At 48.7% G+C, this 25454-nt stretch overlaps 1 long non-coding RNA gene across 1 annotated transcript in view; it reads right to left on the bottom strand.

The window, feature by feature from the left end:
• Positions 1–514: 514 nt before the first annotated feature.
• Positions 515–25454, bottom strand: part of LOC147124919 (uncharacterized) — a 38789-nt gene continuing 13849 nt past the window's right edge. The window contains exons 2-3 of the long non-coding RNA XR_015079226.1: positions 3421–3489; positions 515–1892 (exon numbers count right to left, since the gene is read on the bottom strand). This is a non-coding gene — a long non-coding RNA (uncharacterized LOC147124919). The remainder of the gene's footprint in view (positions 1893–3420; positions 3490–25454) is intronic.

The following is a 25454-nucleotide window of genomic DNA, read 5'->3' as shown; positions in this document are numbered from 1 at the left end:
AGTAGCTGTGTTTCCTATCTCTTAACCAGTTTCTAGTGGGTTCACTGCACAATGTCGGCAAGGCAAGACTAGACATATTGATAATAACCTCCTGTGCACCTAATACAACATCATGTAACATTGACAGCTCACTCAGAACAAACACCAATCCATTAATTGGAGCAGGGGCTAGGGTTGTAGGGATAATTACTAGTCCTAGCCCCTTTTAGGGCTACCCCGGATCAGGCGTATTTCTCAGACGTTCACTTTCAACTAAAAATTGAGGTAGCCGAATTCTAAAGATGCTTAATTGGGTCTAAAGGTCTGGATTATCTCTCCCTAAAGGAAAGGAACAACCTGAAAATGTTACCATCCTCCAGATAGCACTTTTAATAAGTTTAGCTAGACTGTAACATTCCGGATATTATGAGGGTCTGGAAAACTCCCCCAGAATTCTGCAACTCCTCACCAAAGAGTGTACAGAAATTGAGTTTGCGAGTTTTTGATACAGAAGTCTTATGTGAGACAATTCTAAAAATATATAGATTTATTAAAGAACTGACATGTAATTTACAGTTGGTGAGTCAATCACATTAACAGTTCCAAAAAGAGAAAGCTTACAATCTTATCAGAGAACCTTACTTTCAAAACTTAACTTCACTACAGTTTTACAGCTCTTTAAGTTCTATTCAGGATATCCACCAAAATCAAATACCTTTGATCCCCAAGGTACAAAGAGTTGGGGACTTACAGAGCCACCTCTGAAGCCGAGAATCGCTTTGCCTGATTAAAGCAAGTCTACTATCCCATTTGAGAGTTCAATATTTATACCCTTTCCAGTGGTATTTCCTCTAAGGTTTTCTGCTGATGCAAGCTAATTATCTCTAGTCATTTTTCTGCTGACCCCTGCAATTCTTACTGCCAGATCAGCTGGTAGCATTACTGAATTATGTCTCTTCTCTAGGTGTTCTAAGTTTATCATAAAAAACGGTATAACGGCAGGTGTGTTTTACTTGATGTCATTTTTATGAAGGCAGATGTTTCTTACTTTTATGTGCTTTTTTACGAAGTGTAAATTAGAGCACCGTGTCCAGGGTGAACCACTGTTTCATTCCAAAAGGTTCAGCCTGCCGGAGCCTTTAACCTTCTGTTTCAATAAGGTTATTGATTCAGTGTCAGCAACTACCTTATCTCTATAGCCAGAATGCTTTCACAGCTTCTCCATCGTTAGGTTTCTAGATTTCCAGACCCAGTTTGTCCTGTATTAATAAGGCCAGAAATCTTTCATACAATGGTGTATTATTCTGACTAGGTTTTATGGCTCATTCCTTCACAGGGTGGGGCACTTTTCACTCCCTTCATCAGGTGGCACTGGTTTCTCTTTTGCCTTTAATTGAATGGCTTCTTTGGACCCATCAGGACATTGAATATTATCATAACGATTTTTAATTTGAGGATCATCATGGGAGAAATTTCTGTTTACACACATATATACTCCTGTGTGATTACTTGACCAGAAATTTGTCCAACAGTAACTTGTCCCATCAATTAACAGGGTAGCTATGATTCCTCTTGCCTTCCTCAATCTCAGGTTATTTGTGGTCTCACCCAGTGCAAACCGGAGTTCTAGGATCGTCCCATTTGGAGTAGTCTTACTTGAGCATTTTAAACAAATCCCTTGCCTCTCATACACCCTCTGCTCCGTTACCCTCACTGTCCAATTATAACATGTTATAGTTTGATTTTTAATTGTTACATTCATCTCATTTACAACAGAAAACCCTGTATCCAGTGAGGTTATGGTTCCATTGGTGCTGTTTCCGAGCTGCCGTGATTACTGATATAGTTCAATTCCATCCACTACGAGCATCAAAGCGCTCAATGCGTACAGGAGTTTCCCCATCCTGGAGCTTCTGTAACACATAACACAGTTAATATTCACATACTCTTATTCACACATTCAACATAATTTCCTTTTAGGTTTGCTCCCACCTCCTCCTGAGGTTGCCGATGTTGTTCCCAGTGTTGTGGGCAGCCTTCAAGTTCAATTCCTTTAAAGTTCCCCATAGGTCACTCAGGAATTTGTCCCGAATCACCTCCTTCATTTGTTTATCAGTCAGAGTGGGGACCAACAGGTGTGTGGGGGTTTGCATGGGTCTCCCTGTTACCAATTCATGAGGGGAATGACCCATTCCTTTGGATCTGTTACTATGTATCCCCATAAGGACTAGGGAAAATCCCTCATCCCACTTAGTGCATTGTTTGTTTAATTCCTTTCGCAAGGCCGACTTGCACGAGAAGATTTCCACCCACCTGGTAATCTTGCACCATCAACACTCATTTGACCCCCTGCTTAAAAGAAAAAACAGACAATCCACTGCAACTTTCCTAAGAGCCAAATGGGTTAATTCGTCAATTTCCGACCCCCTTCTCTCAATGTATGGAAACATCCACCCAAATTTTAAACTTAAAAATTTAACAGTGCCCAAAATGTTTACAAAGTTTGTGGAGTTAAAACAGAGCTCACTGCTGCTTGTGAAAAGAGTTAACTTCTTTCTTTTGCATTTCAAAAGAAGACAAACACAGACATCAATCAGTGTCAGGTTTGGTAACACAACTTCTCACAGCTTTCAAGTAAATCTTTACTTTTGCAAGCACGCACATTTTTGCAGCCTTCAGCGCATGCGCACGGTATCCCACAGCCACGCATGCGCACCCGATACCCTTCTGCACATGCACGCTGTTTACCGAAGCCTTGCTTGCGCAGTACACAACAGCTGCAGCCTCCAGCATGGGCCACGCTTTGCTCAGCTCCATGGGAGAAGGTCACTGGATCATTTGGTGGCTGGGGAAGGAGGCGGGGGAAGAGAGAGTATTGAAAGGGAAGAGAGAGAGGAAATCGGAGGGGGGAGAGAGAAAGGATTGGAGGGGGGAGAGAGAGAGGGAGAGAAAGAGAGGAGATCAGAGGGGGAAGAGATGGGAATTCGGGGGAGAGAGAGGAGGGGAGAGAGAGTTAATCGGAGGAGGGAGAGAGAGAGAGGAGGGAGAGAGAGGAGATTGGAGAGGGGATGTCAGGCACTTGGGCGGGGGAGAAGATCAGGAACTTGGGGGAGAGGGAAGGTCAGAAACTCAGGGGGTGGGAGGAAGGTTAGGAACTTGGGGTGGCAGGAACTTGTTTTGGGGATGGGAGAAAGTCTTAACCCACGAAGATGAGCCCTGTCTGTTTTATGTGAGCTCTTTCCTGTCTGGAGCCTGGCAGTTAGAATGGCTTAAATTACACTTTCCAAAGTAATTGATTACTTAGGCAGGCAGGATCTAATTACACATTCCAGAGAAACTGCTGGGTGTGCCTTGTCCTCCAAGGGAAACAACCAGAAATCTGGTCTTGTCCTCCAAGGTGAACAATCAGAAATCTGGTATTAGAAATAAATGCGACCTTACTTTTATACCTTTGGAGCCATCCCCAAGTTATAAGTTCTGTCTCAGCTCCCTGCTCACAGTAAATAGCACCTATTCAAGACAAACACTTACAGCTTATTGATGGTTAACTGCCACTGACAGACATTATCAGTTAAAACTACAACTTTTAAAGTTCTAAGTTAAATTCAAAATGTTAAACTAAATTTCAATTTTACAGCTAATACTCACCCAGACTCACCTAGTACTTAGCAGATACTTCCATGCTCTCCAAATTCCCAAGCTTAACAATCTGTTTAGAAGCACTCCATTTAAGATAACTCTGTGCAGACCACTTGAGGAACATAAATAGTCATAGGGTCATAGAGTCATCGAGTTATACAGCACAGAAAGAGGCCCTTCGGCCCATCGTGTCCGCGCCGGCCATCAAACCTTATCTATTCTAATCCCATTTTCCAGCACTTGGTCCATAGCCTTGTATGCTATGGCGTTTCAAGTGCTCATCTAAATGCTTCTTGAATGTTGTGAGAGTTCCTGCCTCTACCATCCTTTCAGGCAGTGAGTTCCAGATTCCAACCAAAAGTTTTTCCTCAAATCCCCTCTAAACCTCCTGCCCCTTACCTTGAAACTATGCCCCCTGGTTATTGACCCCTCTACTAAGGGGAAAAGTTCCTTTCTATCTACCCTATCTATGCCCCTCATAATTTTGTACACCACAATCATGTCCCCCCTCAGCCTTCTCTGCTCTAAGGAAAACAACCCCAGCCTGTCCAGTCTCTCTTCATAGCTGAAGTGCTCCAGCCCAGGCAACATCCTGTTGAATCTCCTCTGCACCCTCTCCAATGCAATCACATCCTTCCTACAGTGTGGCGACCAGAACTGTGCACAGTATTCCAGCTGTGGCCTAACTAGCATTTTGTACAGCTCCAACATAACTTCCCTGCTCTTATATTCTATGCCTTGGTTAATGAAGGCAAGTATCCCATATGCCTTTTTAACTACCTTATCTACCTGTCCTGCTGCCTTCAGGGATCTATGTTCATGTACACCAAGATTCCTCTGTACTTCCTCGGATGCTACCATTCATTTTGTATTTCCTTGCCTTGTTAGTCATCCCAAAATGCATCACCTCACACTTTTCAGGGTTACATTCCATTTGCCACTGTTCTGCCCATCTGACCAACCCATCTATATCGTCCTGTAGCCTGAGGCTTCCCTCCTCGCTAATTACCACTCCAGCAATTTTCGTGTCATCTGCGAACTTACTGATCATACCTCCTACATTCATATCTAAATCATTAATGTACACTACAAACAGCAAAGGACCCAGCACCATCCCTGCGGTACACCACTGGACACAGGCTTCCAGTCACAAAAACAACCTTTGACCATCATCCTCTGTCTCCTGCCACTAAGCCAATTTTGGATCCAATGTGCCAAATTGCCCTGGATCCCATGGGCTCTTACCTTCTTGACCAGTCTCCCATGCAGGACTTTGTCAAAAGCCTTACTGAAACTGATGTAGACTACATCAACTGCACTACCCTCCTCCACACACCTCGTCACCCCCTCGAAAAACTGAATAAAATTGGTTAGACATGATCTCCCCCTGACAAAGCCATGCTGACTATCCTTGATTAATCCTTGCCTCTCCAAGTGGAGACTAATTCTGTCCATCAGAATTTTTTCCAATAATTTCCCTACCACTGATGTTAGGCTCACTGGCCTATAATTCCCTGGTTTATCCCTACTACCCTTCTTGAGTAATGGTACTACGTTAGCTGTCCTCCAGTCCTCTAGCACTTTTCTCAGGATGTCTTCATGTCTCATCTATTGCCAACCTCCTCAACAAATACCCGACATGGCGCTCAAACTCCAGCTAGCCCAGACTGTGCTTGCAGACGTGCAGGAGGAACAATCTGTAGCAGGGCTCTCAAGGGCTTCAGGACCCAGAGGTCGCTGGACTTGAACATCTCAGGAGATTGATTAATCTACACAGCAGACTGCCACCATCTCTTTAAGAACATAAGAACAAAAGAATTAGGAGCAGGAGTAGGCAGTACGGCCTTTTGAACCTGCTCTGCCATTCAATCAGATCATTGCTGATCTTCGACCTCAACTCCACTGTCGCGCCCGATCCCCAAATCCTTTGATTCCCCCAGAGTCCAAAAATCTATCTACAGGAAACTTTGAATTATCCGGAGGCGAACCATCCGGCAAGCTGGAGCCACCGGCAAAAATCAGGAGCCGTTTTTTATTCTTTTCGTTTGTTTTCTTTGCTTTTTTTTCCCAGTCAAGCACTGCAAGGTCTGTAGCTATAGCAACAGCTTTAGCTACAGACGCTTGCAGCTGCACCCGATGGTTTAGAAGCTGTTGCTAAGCAACAGTGCTTGTTGTCAGATAAGAATCTCCGTATCTTTCAACATTAACTCTGGAGTGTCCGGCAGTTTTGAGGGAACGACAGCAGCTCAGTCCCGTCGGTGCCGGATAGCACAAAGTTTCCTGTATCTCAGCCTTGAATATACTCAACGACTCAGCCCACAGTCCTCTAGGATAGAGAATTCCAAAGAGTCAAAAACCCGAGTGAAGAAATTCCTCCTCATCTCAGTCTTAAATGGCTGACCCCTTATCCTGCGGCTATGTCCACTAGTTATAGACTCACCAGCCAAGAGAATCAACATCTCAGCATCTACCCTGTCAATCCCCCTCAGAATCTTATATGTTTCAATGAGATCACCTCTCATTCTTCTAAACTCCAGAGAGTATATGTTGTGTATGTAATATGTGTGCTACTTTAAACCTATGGACAGGACTGCACTACTTGTAGGGCGTAGTGATACGCAGTACCACTCCTGGCCATAGGGGTATAAATAGTACTGTGGGTACTGATCTCCCCTCAGTTCCCGCCTGTGGGCATGAAGTAAAGACCTACGTGTAGTCCCTACCTCCAACCAGTAAAGACCTGTTTGAGTTATACGTTTAAGTCTTTGTGTTAATTGTTCAATACAATACACATACTTAACACTGGCGACGAGTCAGATTCTTACCCTGCGGCAGTTATTCCACGGCGGCTTCATCCACAGACAGGACATTGAAGAGAGGTTTCAAACCGCACCACCCCACTGGAAGCGACAGGCATTAGGACTCTGAAGCCTCCATCAGCGACTGAGCACTGGAGTGCAGCAGCCATCCTGACAGCTTCCAGCGACTGACAGAAGTCTTTCTGCAGTTTCCTTGTTCAACCTAGGTGGTGGGGTAAGCCGTGCAGCGTTGGCTGCAAAGACAGGACTGGGGAAGTCGGAGCAGATAAGGGCCATCGATCGCGATCGGAGATAAGGCCGGGCCGCCTTCAAGTGTGAGGCGCAGCGCGGGCCAGCGATCGGGACCAAAGATAAGGGCCGCACTCGGACTGAAAGGCGCGGCGGCTGCAGAAGCTCAAGGTGCGAGAGCCGCGGTGCACAGCACGGGCTATCGATTGCACAGAAGATAAGGGCCGAGAGCCGCTTCGGTCGGGAGCCACTTCGCGATCCAGCGATCGCATCCACTGATAAGGGCCGCACTCGGGCGATCGCGGCGAAGATAAGGGCCGCACTCGGGGGCTGAAGGGAGACGGCGTCGGGGGACGGGTGAAGACCGCCATTTTGTGGGCGGAGGACGACGGCAAGAGCGGGAAGCCGCCATCTTTGATAACAAGTAAAGAAAATAAAATCTGAGAAATTGCAAATCTACAATGCCTAAACACGGGAATATTAGCACCTTTGATAGTGACCTCGAAGATTGGGCCATATATGTTGAAAGAGTAAAAAATTATTGTAAGGCCAATAAAATTCGTGACCAAGATAAAGCTCTAACATTATTAAATTTAATGGGTGCGAAGACATACGGGCAATTGAAACACCTGTTATCACCAGATGAACCGGCGGATAAGACGTTCGATGAGATTGTTACTGTCCTGAAAGATCATCTAAACCCCACGCCGCTGATGCTAGCGGAACGATTTAAATTTTACGACAGAAGGCAGCTACAGCATGAAAGCAATGCTGAATATTTGCTGGAATTGCGTAAATTAGCGAAATATTGCCAGTTTGGAACGGGACTGACAGATGCACTACGAGACAAATTTGTGTGTGGTTTATTTAAACAGGATACACAAAAGCGACTGCTCGAGGAGAATGAGCTGACGTTTGAGAAGGCGGTCACTATGGCAGCAGCACACGAAGCCGCAGCGAGAGGCACGGCAGTAATGCAGCTACGGTCACCGGAGCTCAGTGCACACAAATTGGGTGTGAGTTCTGGCAAATGTTATCGTTGTGGAAAGACAACGCATGATCAGAACCAGTGTTGGTTTAAAAACCAAGAATGTAGAACTTGTGGTAGGCTTGGACACATAGCTAGAGTATGCAGGTCAGGGAAGAAGATCAGCAACAAGAAGTCACCGCAAGGAAAATACGCAAAAGTACACAAGGTGGCCGAACAGGAGTCCGATTCAGACGCTAGCAGTAATGAACTGGCTGGCTTAAGCAGTATTGAACTGGTAGCTTAAGGGTACTCAACGTGGGTAAGGGTGCAGACCTCCAGACAATTTGGGTCACTCTTCAGATAGAAGGAGTCCAAGTAAAACTGGAATTGGACACTGGATCGGCATTGACGGTCATAAATAAGAAAGATTACGGAAGGTTATTCCAACATATTCCCCTACAGGATACGGAGCTCATATTGAAAACATACACGGGGAAAAGAGTGTACCCCATCGGGAAAATTGAGGTCACAGTGGTCCACAAGGGCGAAGAAAGTCAAATAATGGACTTATATGTGCTATCTGAAGGAGGTCCTCCACTACTAGGACGGGAGTGGTTTAGGAAAATGAATATCGACTGGCATTTCCTACAAACAATAACGAGTGAGAACTCGGTGAACATAATCAACCCAGACTCTGGAACTGATGATGGTAAGACCAACCCGTGTGCAAAAGACAAAGTTTCAGCACAGAATTCCACTGAGATAGAGAATTCTGAGTCTGTCCAGTCTACTGACATGCACATTTCTGAGGGACACCGGGCTCGAACTCAACTCCATTTCAAACTGCAACAGCAATTAGAACAAATGATTCGCCGTTTTGAGCAAGAGATGAATGCGACGAAAGAGTTCTTTGATATAGAGTGGGAACATCTGGAAAGACAACAGAAGCAGCTGCTGGAGCAAATGGAGCAGGAGCACACAAAACATCTGATGTCAGAGGAGTTAACGGTCAGCCAACTCCTGCATATGCTGAAGGACAGGACTCTGAAATGGGAAAAACTTGAACACGAACTTCAATATTCAAACGAAAGGGGTTCGGAGCTCTCAAAGGTTATTGGAAGAGCTGAGGTGGCAACACAGACTGAGATGACTGCAACAGAGCAGCCCTTGGATGCCAAAAGTACGCTGACTCACGTCAACGTAGAACAACAGACCGCTGAAACAGCTGCTCCGGTAGAGGGATTGAATAGTCCGATCAATCAATCTCCAAAAGAAGTTGAAGTAGTAAAATCTCAAATGAGGTCATTAGTAAACGACTTGCTGAAAGCCCAGAAAAAGCTGGATGAAGAGGTACGCATGAAGAAGTCTCTTCAGGAAAGATGTCTGGACTTGGAACAAAAGCTGGCTAACGCCCAGCTGGGTATGGAGGAAATAGAAGACCCTCTCGCTGGCCTAGATCAGGACGACACCGAATATTACCATGACCTATTGAGTGACACTGAATATTATAGTGACCTGGTCTGCCCAGCTTGTGATGAAAACTCCCAAAGTGCAGAAATCAGGATGAATCACTTAAAGTCTAAGGAACATAGGGAGATGGTGGCGCTACAGCTGGCAGCTGACAGGGGAGCCCAGAGAGTCTCTAAGAAGCAGAAAAGGAAAAGACGAAGCAGAAGATGATAACCATCTGAACCATTATCACCCCTACCAGATCACACACGTGGTCCCTCCGAACGGAGCCAAATCAGTTTGGAAGTTCAAGCTGTTAAATCCATGGAAGGACTATTGAATGAGTCACTCCAGCAACGTGAACCGACTACACCACAGAGACTGAATCTGTGAACTATTTTCCGCAGAGATTGAATCTGTGAACTGTTTTCCGCAGAGACTGAATCTGTGATCTGTTTTGACATGAAGTTATCTATGTATCTATGTTATTCTGTTATGTAAACCTGAAGTTATATATGTATATATGTTATTACGTTATGTTAAATGGGGAGATGACTGTAAAGCTAAGAAGGGAGGAATGTTGTGTATGTAATATGTGTGCTACTTTAAACCTATGGACAGGACTGCACTACTTGTAGGGCGTAGTGATACGCAGTACCACTCCTGGCCATAGGGGTATAAATAGTACTGTGGGTACTGATCTCCCCTCAGTCCCCGCCTGTGGGCATGAAGTAAAGACCTACGTGTAGTCCCTACCTCCAACCAGTAAAGACCTGTTTGAGTTACACGTTTAAGTCTTTGTGTTAATTGTTCAATACAATACACATACTTAACAGTATAGGCCCAATCTACCCAATCTCTCCTGATAGGACAACTCTCTCATCCCAGGGATCAATCTGGTGAACTCTCGTTGAACTGCCTCTAAGGCAAGTATATCCTTTCACAGATAAGGAGACCAAAACTGTGCACAGTACTCCAGGTGTGGTCTCACCAAAGCCCTGTACAATTGCAGCAAGACTTCCTTACTCCTGTACTCCAACCCCCTTGCAATAAAGGCCAACATGCCATTTGCCTTCCTAATTGCTTGCTGTACCTGCATGCTAGCTTTCTGTGTTTCCTGTACAAGGACACCTAAATCACTCTGAACACCAACATTTAATAGTTTGTCAACATTTAAAAAATGTCTGTTTTTCTATTCTTCCTAACAAAGTGAATAACCTCACATTTCTCCACATTGTACTCCATCTGCCATGTTCTTGCCCACCCACTTAACTTGTTTCCATCCCTTTGCAGGCTCTTTGGGGGAGAAATTCAGTTGGCTGCGCCACCCGTTAGCGCCTTAAGAGGGCGCTAAGTGGGTCGCAAGCCACTGGCCACGCCTCCTGCTAAATATTCAGCGGGACGCTAATGGTGGCGCTAGCCGTTAGCGCTGTGCCGCTACCGATAATGTCATCGGAGTGCGCAGCGCCCCACTGACGCCCCGGCTGCAATATTTGGAAGCGCCCCCTGATTTACCACCGGACGCTATGTGCGACTGGTTCAGGGGGGCCTACCTGCGGCGGTGGAGGCGCAAATTAAAGGAGAGGTGCGGGGCAGACATTTTTGCTGCTGGCCGCCTGCCAGCACCTCTCTCCGCTGCCGTCCCTGGCCTCCTGAACACCGCCCCCCCCCCGCGGAGTGCCGGCTGCGTTCCAAGAGCCCGGCACTTCTCCTCAGTGCCGGGCTCTTTTGCCGACACTCGTGATCCTCGGGGGCCCAGCTGGGCCCCAGATCGCGCTGAACAAGGCCCATCTCCTTTAAGTAGGGGAGGAAGGCCTGCAGTACCGCAGCGCGATGTGCCGCAGCGTGTGGCGCTGCGGCATGTTGCGCCACGATCTTCAGTTGCAGCGCCCCAAGAGGGATGCGGGGCGCCTCCAGTAGCGCCGCGCTTCCCTTTGGGGCGCTACCACTGAAATTCCGGCGGGCAGCCGCGAATGCTTCCGGGGCGCTACTTTTAGCACCATGGCGAGGCTGGAGCCCCAAATGGGGCGATACTGAATTTCTAGGCCTTTGAGTAGAAATTTCCCCCGAGCCCTGTTTGGGGCGCTAAATCATAAAAGCTGGAAAAGTTAGCACCAGGCGCTAACCTCTTCCAGACGTCCTACAATTCCAACTTTTTGCTCCAAGAGGGAAGTGGAGTGCTAAATCATGCGCTCCACTTCCTTCTTGGAGCGCAAGAGGGGGGGAAGTTTGCGACCCTGGACGCGCCGCTCAGCAGCACCACACACTGGGCCGCTTGCCGCTGATGGGTTGCAGCGGCTCTTCCCTGAATTAAAGGGAAGGCCCCCACGCTGCAAACTCTGCAGTTTATTTTAAACACCAGCAGCACCAGGGAGCGGGGGTGCCGCGCGGTCAGCCTAGCACTCAAGCAGAGTGCTGGGCTGATCCCACCTAGCTTTGTATCATCAGCAGAACTAAAGCCTTTCTTGATGTGCTGCTGGGGGCTGCACTCAGTCCCTTCATCTAAATCATTAATAGAGATTGTATGCAGCTGAGGCCCCAACCACTGATCCTTGCGGCACTCCACTAGTTACAGCCTGACAATCTGAAAATGACCTGTTTATCCCTACTCTCTGTTTTCTGTCCATTAACCAATCCTCTATCCATGCTAATATATTATCCACAACCCTATGAGCCCTCATCTTGTGTAGCAAACTTTTATGTGGCAACTTATCGACTGCCTTTTGGAAATCCAAACATACCACATCCACTGATTCCCCTTTATCTACCCTGCTAGTTACATCCTTAAAATTTGTTAACCATGATTTCCCTTTCATAAAACCATGTTGACTCTGCCTAATCATATTATAATTTTCTAAGTGCCCCATTAGAACTTTCTCAACAATGGATTCCAGCATTTTCCCGACGACTGTTGTCAGGCTAACTTGCGTGTAGTTCTCCGTTTTCTCTCCCCCTCCTTTCTTTAATAGCGGGGTTACATTTTCTAACTTCCAATCCGATCTGACCATTCTAGAATCTAGGCAATTTTGGAAAATCACAACCAATGCATCCACTATCTCTGCAGCCACCTCTTTTAGAACCCTAGGATGTAGGCCATCAAGTGCATGGGGGTTTGTTGGCTTTTAGTCACCTTAGTTTCTCAAGTACTTTTTCTCTACTGATCTTAATTAGTTTAAGTTCCTCAATCTCATTAGTGCCTTGGTTCCCCATTATTTTTGGTAAGCTCTTTGTGTCTTCTGCTGTGAAGACAGATAGAAAATATTTGTTTAAAGTCTCTGCCATTTCCTTATTGTCCATAATAATGTCTCCTGTCTCAGCCACTTAGGGACCAATGCTGAATTTTGCTACTCTCTTCCTTTTTACATACTTGAAGAAGTTCTTACAATTTTTTTTCATATTTTTTGATAGTTTATTCTCATATTCTATTTTCTCCTTTCTTATCAATTTTTTGGTAATCTTTTGTTGTTTTCTAAAGCAATCCCAATCCTCAGGCTTATTGCTATTCTTTGCAACATTATAAGCCTCTTCTTTTAACCACATATTATCTTCAACTTCTTTAGTTAGCCATGGATTGATTACTTTTACCGTGGAGTTTTTATTTTTCTATGGAATGTATATTCATTGAGAATTTTGGAATATTTCTTTAAATGTTTGCCACTGCTTATCTACAGTCATACCTTTTAATCTTATTTCACAATCTACCTTAGCTAAATCACCCCTCATACCTATGTAATTGGCTTTATTTAAGTTTAAGACTCTCGTTTCTGACTGAAGTAGTTCACGCTCAAACTCAATGTGAAATGTCACATATTATGATCACTCTTCCCCAGAGGATCCTTTATTTTGAGATTACTAATTAACCTTGTCTTATTACACAATACAAGATCTAAAATAGCCTGTTTAAGCCTCTGCTCAAACCATGGGGGCAGCACATCGTAGAAATGATAGAAGTGGCAAGCAAATAGATAAAAATATCACTGCAGGTTCACACTTGATGTTCCATGAATTGTTAGGATTTGAATTCTGGAGCACATTCAAATTTTTCTCACTTAAACCATTCTCATGTGCCCCATGATTTGAAGGCAATTTTTGTGTCTGGGTTTTATGTCAGAGGTGTGGAAGCAGGAGCATTGTTTTTATGGTGCCAAGTTACAGGATGACAAAGCAATGGGGTGAAGGTTGCAGAACTGATTGTGCAAGGTGTTCTGGTCACATAAAAGTGGTAGAAGTGATTGAAGTCAATTTGAAGCGCAGAGTTATGATAGCATCCCCTGCATGTTGGGTCGCAAGGTGGGCCACAAAATGATCCGTGCTTTATGTCTTCCATCTTCCTCCTCACCATCCTCTTCCTCATCAGATGATCAGTTCTGCATGCTTTCTTCCCCTTGCACCTCCTGACCTGTTGATATCATGGCAGCTCTCTAGGTATCTGGCACAGGGCTGCATGAACCACTTCCTGTGGTTGCAAAGGAGCTGAACATTGATGGAGTGGAAACTTTTGCGGTTAACAAAGACTCCTGGGCGGTCCGGGATGCACTGGTGGCTCTGTCTGTGCAGCCTATGGCACCCTGCACTTGTGGAAAGCCAGCCAGAGCTGCAAACCCCAATGCTCCCTCTGTTTGACTGTTGTCATCAGTTGGGAAGGAGATATATCCACTTGCCCTGGCAAATAATGCATTGGTCACCTGCCTGATGCATTTGTTGGTGGCTGACTGCGACGCCCTCAATTGCCTTGATATAGATTGGATTGGGTTCCATGAGTGGGGGGGGGAGGAGTTTTGTTCAGGACCACGATGCTGTGGGGATCTGATAGTGGGGGACGGGGGAGGGCTGGGGGTTCTGATACTGGTGGGGGGGCTTTGGATGGGAGGGTTGGGGTTTGATGGCAGAGATAGGGGGGTCTGATACCTGTGGGGGGGTTTTCTTGGTATGGGGTGGGAGTAGTGTCTGATGGCGGGGGTGGGGATTCTGATGGCAGGCTGGGAAGGTGAGCTTGGAGGACCGAGGGAAACACTCCTGCTCCTCCTGGCCCACAAGCAGTGCTGTAAAGGCACTTACCTTTTCCACAAAGCAGTCCTTAACTCCCTTCAGCTGCCGGATTTCCCGATCTTGCTGAAACCTGGGCTGCTTTCATTAAAATTACATCGAGGTTCTAATTGCATCATAGGACCCTTATTTACAGATATTCATGAGCCTCTCGCCTCACCATAGCGGGAGACTTGTCAACCCCAATATGTGGTCGGGAATGTGGCGGGTTCAGGGCGGGATTGCCGTATCCTTGATTTTAACCCCTCGCTTGACCCTTTTCTGCCCATCAGGGGTTAAAATCGAGTCCTGTATGTCTGGTCTCTCCTATAGTTTTGCCAATCAAAATATTTTCCTTGAGCTTTTGACAGGGAGATTGTCTGTCTTACTGGTTCCTTCTCTTGATCAGCATTGTTAGCTGTCAGGTTGGGTGTGACCCTCCCTCAATCAGTAAGGAAAACTATTGGGTGGAAACAGAATGTACCTCCACAGCTGAGTTGAGTTCCTCTGACCTAGAGACACTCTTAAGGCGATTTCTGATTAACCAAGAGAATTAGGCCGTAAAATTTGTCTCCTTTATGCCTCTGACACCACCACATGAGGAAGTGGAGCACCCGAGATAGCGCTCTGCTTCCTTGCCGGACGTGAAATCTCTGGCGAGAATTCGGTTACCTCACCCAAATGGGCCATAACCAAATTTCGCCCCGTTAGGCTTTTTCCCTGATTGCATAACTAGCGGCTCCAGCTTCATTATGGAAACTAATCTTACCTCTATCCACGAAACACTCGGCAAAATTCGACATCATCCCTTGGTTGGGTTACTTTCCTTCCTATAAAATATAACTCCAACAAGCGAGCGTGTAACCACCTCGCCTTGACATTCAACGGCATTACCATCACTGAATCCACCGCCATCAACATCCTGGGTGTCACCATTGACCAGAAACTTAACTGGACCAGTCACATAAATAGTGTGGCAACAAGAGCAGGTCAGAGGCTAGGTCTTCTGTGGTGAGTGTCTCACCTCCTGACTCCCCAAAGCCTTTCCACCATCTCCAAGGCACAAGTAAGGAGTGTGATGGAATACTCTTCATTTGGGGGAGGTAACCAAATTCGTGGCAGAGATTTAGCATCCAGCAAGGAAGCAGAACACTATTTCAGGCACTCCACTTCCTCATGTGATGGTGTCAGAGGCGCAAAGGAGGCAAAATGACTGCAGCTCCAACAACACTCAAGAAGCTCGACACCATCCAGGACAAAGCAGCCCGTTTGATTGCCACCCCATCCACCACCTTAAACATTCACTCCCTCCACCACCGGCATACCGTGGCTGCAGTGTGTACCATCTACAAGATGTACTGCAGCAGCTTGCCAAGGCTTCTTCGGCAGCACCTCCCAAACCCGCGAAGGACAAGGGCAGCAGGTGCATGGGAACACCACCACCTCCAAGTTCCCCTCCAAGTTACACACCATCCTGACTTGGAAGTATATCGCCGATCCTTCATCGTCGCTGGGTCAAAATCCTGGAACTCCCTCCCTAACAGCGCTGTTGGAGTACCTTCACCACACGGGCTGCAGCGGTTCAAGAAGGCGGCTCACCACCACCTTCTCAAGGGCAGCTAGGGATGGGCAATAAATGCTGGCCTTGCCAGCGACGCCCAAATCCCATAAGCGAATTTAAAAAAATTAATTATAATCTATTATAGAAATCACGTGGGTATTCCCCTTTCAATTGATTAGTCTCATACACATTCAGGATAGCCTCATTGATAGATTGGGACTTATTTTACCTCTGGTTCAGGCACTGTGGGTCTCCATCTACCCATGACTGAAGCTCAGGAAGTGAGTAGGAAGTGAGTTCTATCCTCCTCACTCATGATTCTCACCCAATTCCAGTGAGAGTGAACAGTTGCTAATTGTTCTGAAATGTAAATTTTAGATGCCAGTGGATCAAATTTATTCAGCAGCGTGATGTGTTTAATCAGATAATTTTGTTGCTTCTCTCTTTACCTGGAATTTCCTTTGTTCTAATTCTTGGGACAAGAAATTCATTAGCCATCAAAAATGGGCATGGGGAATCGCAATGCACTAATTAAAGGTAGTCTGCACCTCTTAAAGGGGAGGTGCATTCTGCCTGCAGAGCAGCATTGAAGTGGCTGGGAAAGAGAGTGGGAAAAATCTGTTAATGATGGTGCAACAGGGGAGAGAGCGTACACCAAGGATCTCCGATGCCGCACTAGAGGCCTTGGTGCAGGAGGTCAATTTGAGGAGAGAGGTCCTCTTTCCACAGGGGGCCAGAAGGCCCTCCAGGCAACAGACAAAAGTTCAATATGAGCAGATAGCCAATGGGGTGAATGCCAGCAGTGTAGCCCCGCAGTCCTGGACTCAGTTTGGGAAGAAGTTTAATGACCTCATATGATTGGTCAAGGTCAGTGAATTAATCTTCAAATGCCATGTCTCGCCAACTGCACCACTAGTCTCACATATTGCTCAATGCACCACATCCCCATCACTCATCTACAAATAATCTCTATCAAACAGGACTCATACCTCACATCCATAGCTTCACCTCACCCTCACACACTTACCATTGCTGCAAGACTGAGACACACTTCTCACAGCTTGCACACACTGCTAGCTATTCAAACATGATAGGCACATCACCTAAACACATTTCACCACACTCACTGACTCACTTCCCTTTCTCTTGCAGGAAATGTTGGCTCACAATTGGCGCCAGCAGACCCTCACCAGTGGGGGACAGGTTCGCCTGCATCACCTAACCCCCTTGGAGGAGACAGTGCTGCCTATTCTTGGGAAGAGCATGAGACCCAATGCCAGCGGCAGGGCTGAAAGATAACAAGATGCCGGTGTCCTCATACTTTATCCTGCTTCTCACATCCCACTTCCCTCTCATCCCACAATCTCTTCTGTTTTACAACCTGCACATGGTGTAAGCATGCTCCTCTTGCTTTCTCCCTCTCACCTCACCACAACCCTACTCTTGTCTCTTTCTCATTTCAGATCGCATAGAATTCCAACCTGCCCAGTCGTAGATTGTTCAAGATGACCAAAAGGAGAGTGATGAAGAAGAAACACCATCACTCGATCTGACGCTCACAGCCACCAGCTCAGATACTGACACTTAGTGGAGTTTAGAGGGTAGCTTAGAGGTGGGTCCAGCATGTGGTGAGTCCCCGGTGTGAGTGGGCTATAGCCAAGGCAGGGGGAAAGGGTAGCACAGGTGCCAGCTCCCCAGAGGGTGTGATCACATGCATGCTCTGCTGCAGAGGACTCAGATGAGCACATTGTTGTGGTGGCCTACAGAAGAACGCTGATGGATATACACAACAAAATGCTTGGTGCATTGGCAGGCCTGCCAGAAAGCCTGAGAGCAATGTCAAGGATTTCGGAGGAGTCCAGCTCCAACCTTGCACATGGCTTTGCGCAGAGTTTAGAGCCCATCTTTTCCAGCATGGAAGGGGTGGGCAGATCCATTAGCGCACTTGTGGACCCAACCATCATGCAGCATCTGATGGCTGATCTCAGCTTCCATTGAAGCACAAGCACAAGACACCCTGGCCTAGAAATTCAGTTGGGCGCGCCAGCCGTTAGCGCCTTAGGAGGAGTAGATCTCGAGCGCTAGGCACTTAGCGTCTGGGCGCAGCGCGATCTGCGCCTCGCCCCAACTTCAGTACACATTTAGCGCCGGTGCAAAGTCTTAGCGCGCGCCCTGCTGCGCGCGCAGATCATGACGTCATTTCCTAGTGCAACGCCCTTTGTGCGCCCCGAACCGGAACTTCACTCGCGCCGGCCCATTGTGCGCCGGGCGGCCCTAACGACTGTGAAGTGGAACGGTACACAGCAGAGGCGGGCCGCGGGGAGCGCTAATTAAAGGGCACTTACCCTGCACTATAAAGGCCAGCCATTTTGCAGCATTCACTCTTGTGCAACGGTTTTTTGGAGAGAGACCAAGGAGGAGAGCTTACTGGTTTGGACCAACACTAGGGCAGGTATTTTTGGCTCAGGCCAGAGCTTAGCAATTATCTTTGCCTTCATTGAGAGCTCAGTGTTTGCCAGCATATAATGGGGGCTGCATTGGGTGCCAACGCTGACTTTCAGCCTTATGCCAGAAGGGCTTACAGACGCCGTGAGAGAGTGGCAGCCCTGGCTAGACGCAGAGGGGGCAACAGGCGTCGCCAACTGAGGCCTTACCCACCCAGGGTATACCGCCAGCAGACCTCCTATCTGACCATGTCTGCCGCGATGTGTGTAAGGAGGCTGCGATTTAGAAGGGAGGCGGTTGCAGACATCTGCCAGCTGCTTCACAGAGATCTGCAGCCACAGCTGATGCGCAGGACGTCTCTGTCGGTGGCAGTGAAGGTGACGGTGGCTCTCAACTTCTATGCCACCGGCTCCTTCCAATCCGCTGCTGGGGACATCGCTAACATCTCCCAGTTCGCCGTGCATTGCTGCATCCGCCAGGTGACCGATGCCCTTTTCAGAAGGAGACATCAATTCATCTCCTTCCCCATGACCCTGGACAAGCAGCAGCAGCGTGCAGTGGGATTTGCAAGAATAGCGGGCTTCCCCATGGTGCAGGGCGCCATTGACTGCACGCATGTGGCTTTGCGGGCACCTCTGGAGCATGCCGAGGATTACCGCAACCGGAAGGGCTACCATTCCCTCAATGTACAGCTGGTGTGTGACCACAGGCAGCGCATCCTAGCTGTCAATGCCCGCTTTCCAGGCAGCAGCCACGATGCCTTTATCCTGCGACAGACAACTGTGGCTGACATGTTCCAGGCACAGCCTCACCCAAGAGGATGGCTTATCGGAGACAAAGGCTATCCTTTGTGTACCTGGCTCATGACCCCGCTCCGCGCGCCCACGACCCCTGCTGAAGAGGCATACAACGAGAGCCATCAAGCGACTAGGAACATCATAGAACAAACAATCGGCATCCTCAAGCAATGGTTCCGCTGTCTCGATCGCTCCGGGGGAGCCCTCCAGTATTCGCAGGAGCGAGTCTCCCAATTCGTCGTCGTTTGCTGCATGCTGCACAACCTGGCTATCCGCAGGACTCAGGCACTGCCACCTCACGTTGGACCACCACCTCAGGAGGAGGAGCAGGAGGAGCATGAGGAGGAGGAGGACGAGGAGTACCAGCCCAGGAGGGAGGCAGAAGGTCCAAGGGCCGCCCGTCGGCGGCTTATTGAACATCACTTCTAGGCCCCCTGTCAGGGAATGGCTTGTGCCAATGAAAGAACATGATTGCAGCCTTTCCGCAAGCCCTCAGCCGGTTAAGGCAACAAACACTTCAAAGATCAAACATGGACAATGTTAATAAATAAAATGCTTTATTGTACAAACTCAGGGCCCTTCCCACATGAAAACCAAAAACAAACGAAACCCCCAAAAAACACTCACATTACTCGCTCCCACAACCTGGAGAGGATTAACTAAACAGTGCAACTAAAACGGCCGTCATCCTCGGCCTTCGTAAAAAGCAAACATCACATCCTCGGCCTTCAAAAAACAAACATCCAATTCTCGGCCTTCAAAAAACAAACATCCAATTCTCGGCCTCAAAAAACAAACATCCAATTCTCGGCCTCAAAAAACAAACACAACTGGCCACACATTCGACTTTTTGGACCGCTAGGGCGATGCCTTGGCCATTTTTGGGTGGCCCCTGCCCGCCCTGCTGCTCCTCCTCAAAGTAAGGCCATTGGCTGCTGCAAGGCTGGGGCAGGCTCCTGAGGGGCACATGTCGTGACGGCAGATGCCCTTGGGGGTCGGCCTAGTCGAGGTCTGGCCGTCGAGCGGGCGGCTGTTGAATGCTGCAGCTGTGGCTGGCCAGCATCAGTCGCTGCAGCAGCTCCTGGCAGCTCCACTGGGGGACTGGCAGTGGCGGCTGGAGGAATGGGGGCAAGCTGGCGGATGGCAGGCGCTCGCTGGTCGCCTGAGACACTGGCACTCGCCCGGGCCAGCACTGCAGCATGCGCACCAATCTGCCGAGGAACAGGCCGCTGTGCTGCTGCAGCGCGCCGGGTGCCCTGGCGATGCCTGGCTGACACAGCGAGTGTGGCAGCAGTGAGTGCCCGTGTTGACCTGTTCAGTGACCTCATCAGAGCACCCAGTGACTGCACGGCACCACTGATCAGCTGCCCACTCGCTGCCTGAGCTGCCCCGAATGCCGCCCGACTCGCTGCCTGCTCTGCCCCGAATTCCGCCAAACTGATGGCCTGTGAGGCCCCGACGTCGGTCACACTCCGAGAGAGGGACTCGATGGACTCAGGCAACCGTGCCACTACCCCCATGAGCTCCGTGTGCCGGCGCTCCGAGTCCACGGACAAGTCCTCGAGGCGTTCCATCTCCTCGGCGAAGACCATCTCCGGACTGGAGGCCGGACTCTCCCTCTGGGGAGAAGGCCGCCGAGCTGGCCGACCCTTCCTGTGTTGCTGGATGCCGCTGGGCCCAGCAATTGGACTCCCCTCCGACCCTTCCCCCCTCTGGGGAGAAGGCCGCCAAGCTGGCCGACCCTTCCTGCGTTGCTGGACGCCGCTGGGCCCAGCAATTGGACTCCCCTCCGACCCTTCCCCCCTCTGGGGAGAAGGCCGCTGAGCTTCCACCCCCCTCCCGCATTTCTGCAGGCCGCAGGTCCCATGAGCTCCCCTCCCCTCCGACACTTCCGCCACGCTCCCCTCCAGGGAAGACGTGTCCCCTACATTCGCATGGGTTGCCGCGGCTGAGGGTTCCCCTGATGGGCCGCCTTCCTCTTGCTCCTCCTCCTCCTCCTCTTCTGAGGGGCTGTCACTGGCAAGTTCAGGGACCTCCTCCTCACCATCTGAAAGCAGGAAGGCACAAGAGTAGCTTTAGAGTGAGGAGAGGGCGTCAGCGAGGGATGCATGAGTGGTGGCATTCAGCGCATTGGTCGGACAGTGGCAAAGGATGTAGATCGGATGCGCAAGTGGGACGAGAGAGGTCCAAAAGGTGATGTCCTTACCATTGGTGCCCAGAACAGGGTCGGCATCTCCACATGCAACGGGGCCAATCACCCGGCCACCCATGATGCGCTCCACGCGATGTTGCAGCTCGGTGAGCGGCTGGATCTGGGGTCGGCCTCCCCCGGTCGCAGTCCGGCTCTTCTTATTATTGGCCAGCTTGGCCTGCAAGAGAAAGGACGGCCTCTAAGTACAGTGTGTAGCCATGATCTTGTGTGCACTGCCTCCCATGGTGGAATAGCTTGGCCAGTGTGTTAAGTGCAGAATGTGCAATTGATGTTCATGCCTGTCCCATAGCTGCTGCATGAGGGCTGGCCATTAGGGCTTTCAGGTCCCTTTGCCCATAATGTGAGGTGCACATGCAAGGATGAGGAGGACACTGGAAAGGGTACTCACCCTGACAATCCGAGTGAGGTCATTAAACTTTTTGCAGCATTGGACACCGCTCCTGGGGACCTCGCTGTTGGCTGACACCTTGCTGACGACATGCCTCCAGGCTCTCCGGTAGACGCGGACCGGCGCCTTCCTGCCATTGTCCGGGTACAAAATATGGCGCCTCTTCTCCACAGCACCAACCAGCACACTCAGATCAAGCTCTGAGAAGCGCTGCGCTCGTTCACGGGCCTTCTGCATGGCTTCAGGTGCTATTTGGGTCCAGCAGCAGTGTTCAGGCCTAGCTGGAGGGCTCCACTATCCAGGGCGTGGCAGCAGACCAAGTCGACCCTTCCCCCTTAAGAGCTGGCCGGCGCCAGGATGTCTGCTGTCAATCACGAGATGGCCGCACCTGCGCTGCGCCCGGCCTGGGCGCTCTCGCTCAGCACCTCCGGCTTAGTGCCTAAAGAGAGGCGTGCAGCGCCAGTTTTAGCGCTCGAGCAAACTCTTAGGGTGAAGCTAATGAATATCGGAGAAGTGGCCTCGATTTTGCGCCGGGCGCAAACTTTAGCGGCTGCCCGACTTTACTGCCCCAAAAGTGGCTACAATGAATTTCTAGGCCCGTATGTCTGAGTGCAAATTGGAACAGAGTGTTAAGCTGTGAGTTTGGTGACTGAGGGAGTTCGGGGAGGGAGGTGTTCCTTTCCTTATCAGCTTCCAGGTGAGCAGGCGCTAAAAAGCTGCACAAGAGGGGGCAGAGAATCAGACGGAGTTCGGCTCTGTGACACCCCCCAACCACATCTGGAGAAAAATAAAAGTGGGGTTTAAACAGAGCGCTGTGAGTTGGGAATTGGTTCTTACTTTATACCAAGGAAAGAGTCCGAGAGCGGGAACAGCCTAACAACAACAACTGCGAAACTGCTAACTGTATTGATTTCTTTGTGGGTTCAATGAGGAGACATTTATGAAAGAGAATGTCTTTTAATCTAAAGCTTTGTTCAACTCTTTTATACAGCTTTTACAGGAGACACGATGCTGTGATGCATCTAGAACAAAACCGAAACTAAACTAACTGCCTTGCTTCTCTCGGTCACATGCCCTCTGCTGGTCAGGCACAAGCAATCAATACATACAAACATGCTATTAAGGCATCATAATCGAACAGGCAAATACCATCTCTATTTGCTGATATCATTACACTAACGTGACGTCATAACCAGGGAAGGAGCTGATTGGTAAGCAGGACCTGGTGACTATTTCTACAGTCCAGTCATTAAAGTAAAAGTAAGGTCTCTAGTTTAGAGTAAGTAGTGTTTAAAGGGAAGTAAGGTCCCTAGTGTATTTAATATTCTTTAATTTAAAGGGAGTAAATTAAGGGTAGGACATGGCAGAGCAGCTCGGCTGCATGGATTGCTCCTCCTGTGCTATGTGGGAAGTCAGGGAAACTTTCGGTGTCCAGGCTGAACACATGTGCACGAAGTGTCTCCAGCTGCAGCTACTCGAAATCCATGTTTCGGAGCTGGAGCTGCGGCTGGAGTCACTGTGGAGCATCCGCAAAGCTGAGATCTTCATGGATAGCACGTTTAACGAGGTGGTCACACCGCAGGTAAAGAGTGCACAGGCAGACAGGAAATGGGTGACCGCCAGACAGAGTAAAAGAACTAGAAAGGTAATGCAGGAGTCCCCTGGGTCCATCTCCCTCTTCAACAGATTTTCCGTTTTGGATACCGATGGGGGAGATGGTTTCTCAGGGGAATGCAGCAAGAGCCAAGTCCGTGGCACTACGAGTGGCTCAGCTGCACAGGAGGGGAGGAAAAAGAGTGGGAGAGCAATAGTGATTTTGGATTCTATCGTAAGGGGAACAGATATACGTTTCTGTGGCCACAGACGTGACTCCAGGATGGTATGTTGCCTCCCTGGTATCAGGGTCAAGGATGTAACTGAACAGCTGCAGGGCATTCTGAAGGGGGACAGCGAACAGTCAGAGGTCGTGGTTCACATTGGTACCAACAACATGGGTAGAAAGAGGGATGAGGTCCTGCAACAAGAATTTATGGAGCTAGGTAGCAGATTAAAAAGCAGGCCCTCAAAGGTTGTAATCACTGGATTACTCCCGGTGCCACATGCTAGTGAATGTAGGAATAGGAGGATAGAGCAGATGAATGTGTGGTTAAAGAGTTGGTGCAGGAGGGAAGGCTTTAGTTTCCTGGATCACTGGGTCTGCTTCTGGGGAAGGTGGGACCTGTACAAGTCAGACGGGTTGCACCTGAACCGGAATGGGACCAACATCCTTGCGGGGAGGTTTGCTAGTACTGTTGGCGGGGGGGTTTAAACTAACTTGGCAGGGGGATGGGATACAGAGTGGACCTATAGTAGGGGGTGATGCACAGCAAAATATAGAGGAAAAAACAAGTCAGCCTGGAAGGCAGAGCAAATATGTAATGGCACAAGGGAGTATGGCAAGGCTGGATGGCATTTATTTTAATGCAAGGAGTCTTGCGCGTAAGGCAGATGAATTGAAGGTGTTGATGAACACATGGGTGTATGATATTGTTGCTATCACAGAGACTTGGTTGAGGGAGGGGCAGGACTGGCAGCTCAATATTCCAGGGTATAGAATCTTCAGGCACGACAGAGGGGGGTGTAAAAGAGGAGAGGGTATTGCAATTTTAATCAAGGAGTCAATTACTGCTGTAAGGAGGGATGATATCTTAGCAGGTTACACCATCTGTAGCTTTTAAATCTAAAGACACAGTGAGATGAGGGGATGTGAGAGGGAGGAGTAGGTATGAGGAAACTGTCATCTTCATTGGTTTCAGCCCCGCTGCTGGCCAGGGCACAGCAATGGTCGCTCCAGTGAATAGCTGGCAGTGTGTGAAAGCTGAGATGTGGGTATGAGTCTTGCAGCAGTGGTAAATGTGTGAGGGTGAGGTGAAGCTATGGATGAAAGGTATGAGTCCTGTTTGAAATTGTTGGTAGGTGAGTGGGGGTGCGGTGCATTGAGCAATGTGTGAGGCTAGTGTTGCAGTTGGTGGGATACAGCATTTGAAGATTAATTTACTGACTTTGACCACTTGTGTGAGGTCTTTGAACCTCTTGAGGCACTGCATCCTGGTCCTCGGGGCTTGACTCCTGGCATTGATCCCCATGGCTATCTGCTCCCGCTGCCTTTACATAGTTTGTCTGGAGGACTGCTTTCCTCCTGTCCACCTCCTCCACCAAGGCCTCCAGTGCAGTGTCTGAGCACCTTGGGAGCAGGCTCTCTGTCCTGTTGCACCATTATTTAATCTTCTTCCTGCTCAGAATCTACTCCACCTGCTCCAGCCAGAATGCACCTCCCTCTTAAGAGGTGCACACTAGCTTTAACAAGTGCAGGCTGGCTTTGAGTAGTGCAGACCAGATTTAAGTGGTGCTAGCCTCACACAAACTTAGGCTCCCTGCTGAGACATGCAGCCACTCAATAGCACATTAAGCATTGGCTACACACACCAATCATTGAAATTAGCAGGCAGCACAAAGTTCGTGTGCTGCCTGCATCAGGGGTAACGGGCTTTGAATAATCACACAACGCGATCTCCGCACCCATTTCCGAGGGCTATCGAATTTAGCCCTCCAGTTTCGGCATCAAGCTCTACCAGTTTAGGTATATCCCAGCCATAGACAGATACCCTGAACCCATCTACCCCATCCTAACAATAACATTATGTACAATCTAGGAAGAGCTTCACCCAATAATTTCCTTCTCTCTCTCTCTCTCACACACACACACACACGCACACAGTTCGCCATGCAGCCATCAGGAGTGATAATTGATCCCATTGGTCCCAGAGATTAAAAGACAGGGTGCAAACTCACTCAGACCATAGGAGACACATGCATAAAGGAAATAGTTAAAGTTACTGAGCTGTATTGGCTGCACTAAGTTGTGTGGGTCTGATGTCAGACACGTTCCCTGATGTTTACTGG

This window comes from Somniosus microcephalus, chromosome 1 (genome assembly GCF_052327205.1).
Source record: "Somniosus microcephalus isolate GS21.2 chromosome 1, FLI_Smic_1.0, whole genome shotgun sequence".
Taxonomy (NCBI): Eukaryota; Metazoa; Chordata; class Chondrichthyes; order Squaliformes; family Somniosidae; genus Somniosus; species Somniosus microcephalus.
This window is presented reverse-complemented; position numbering and strand designations above follow the sequence as displayed.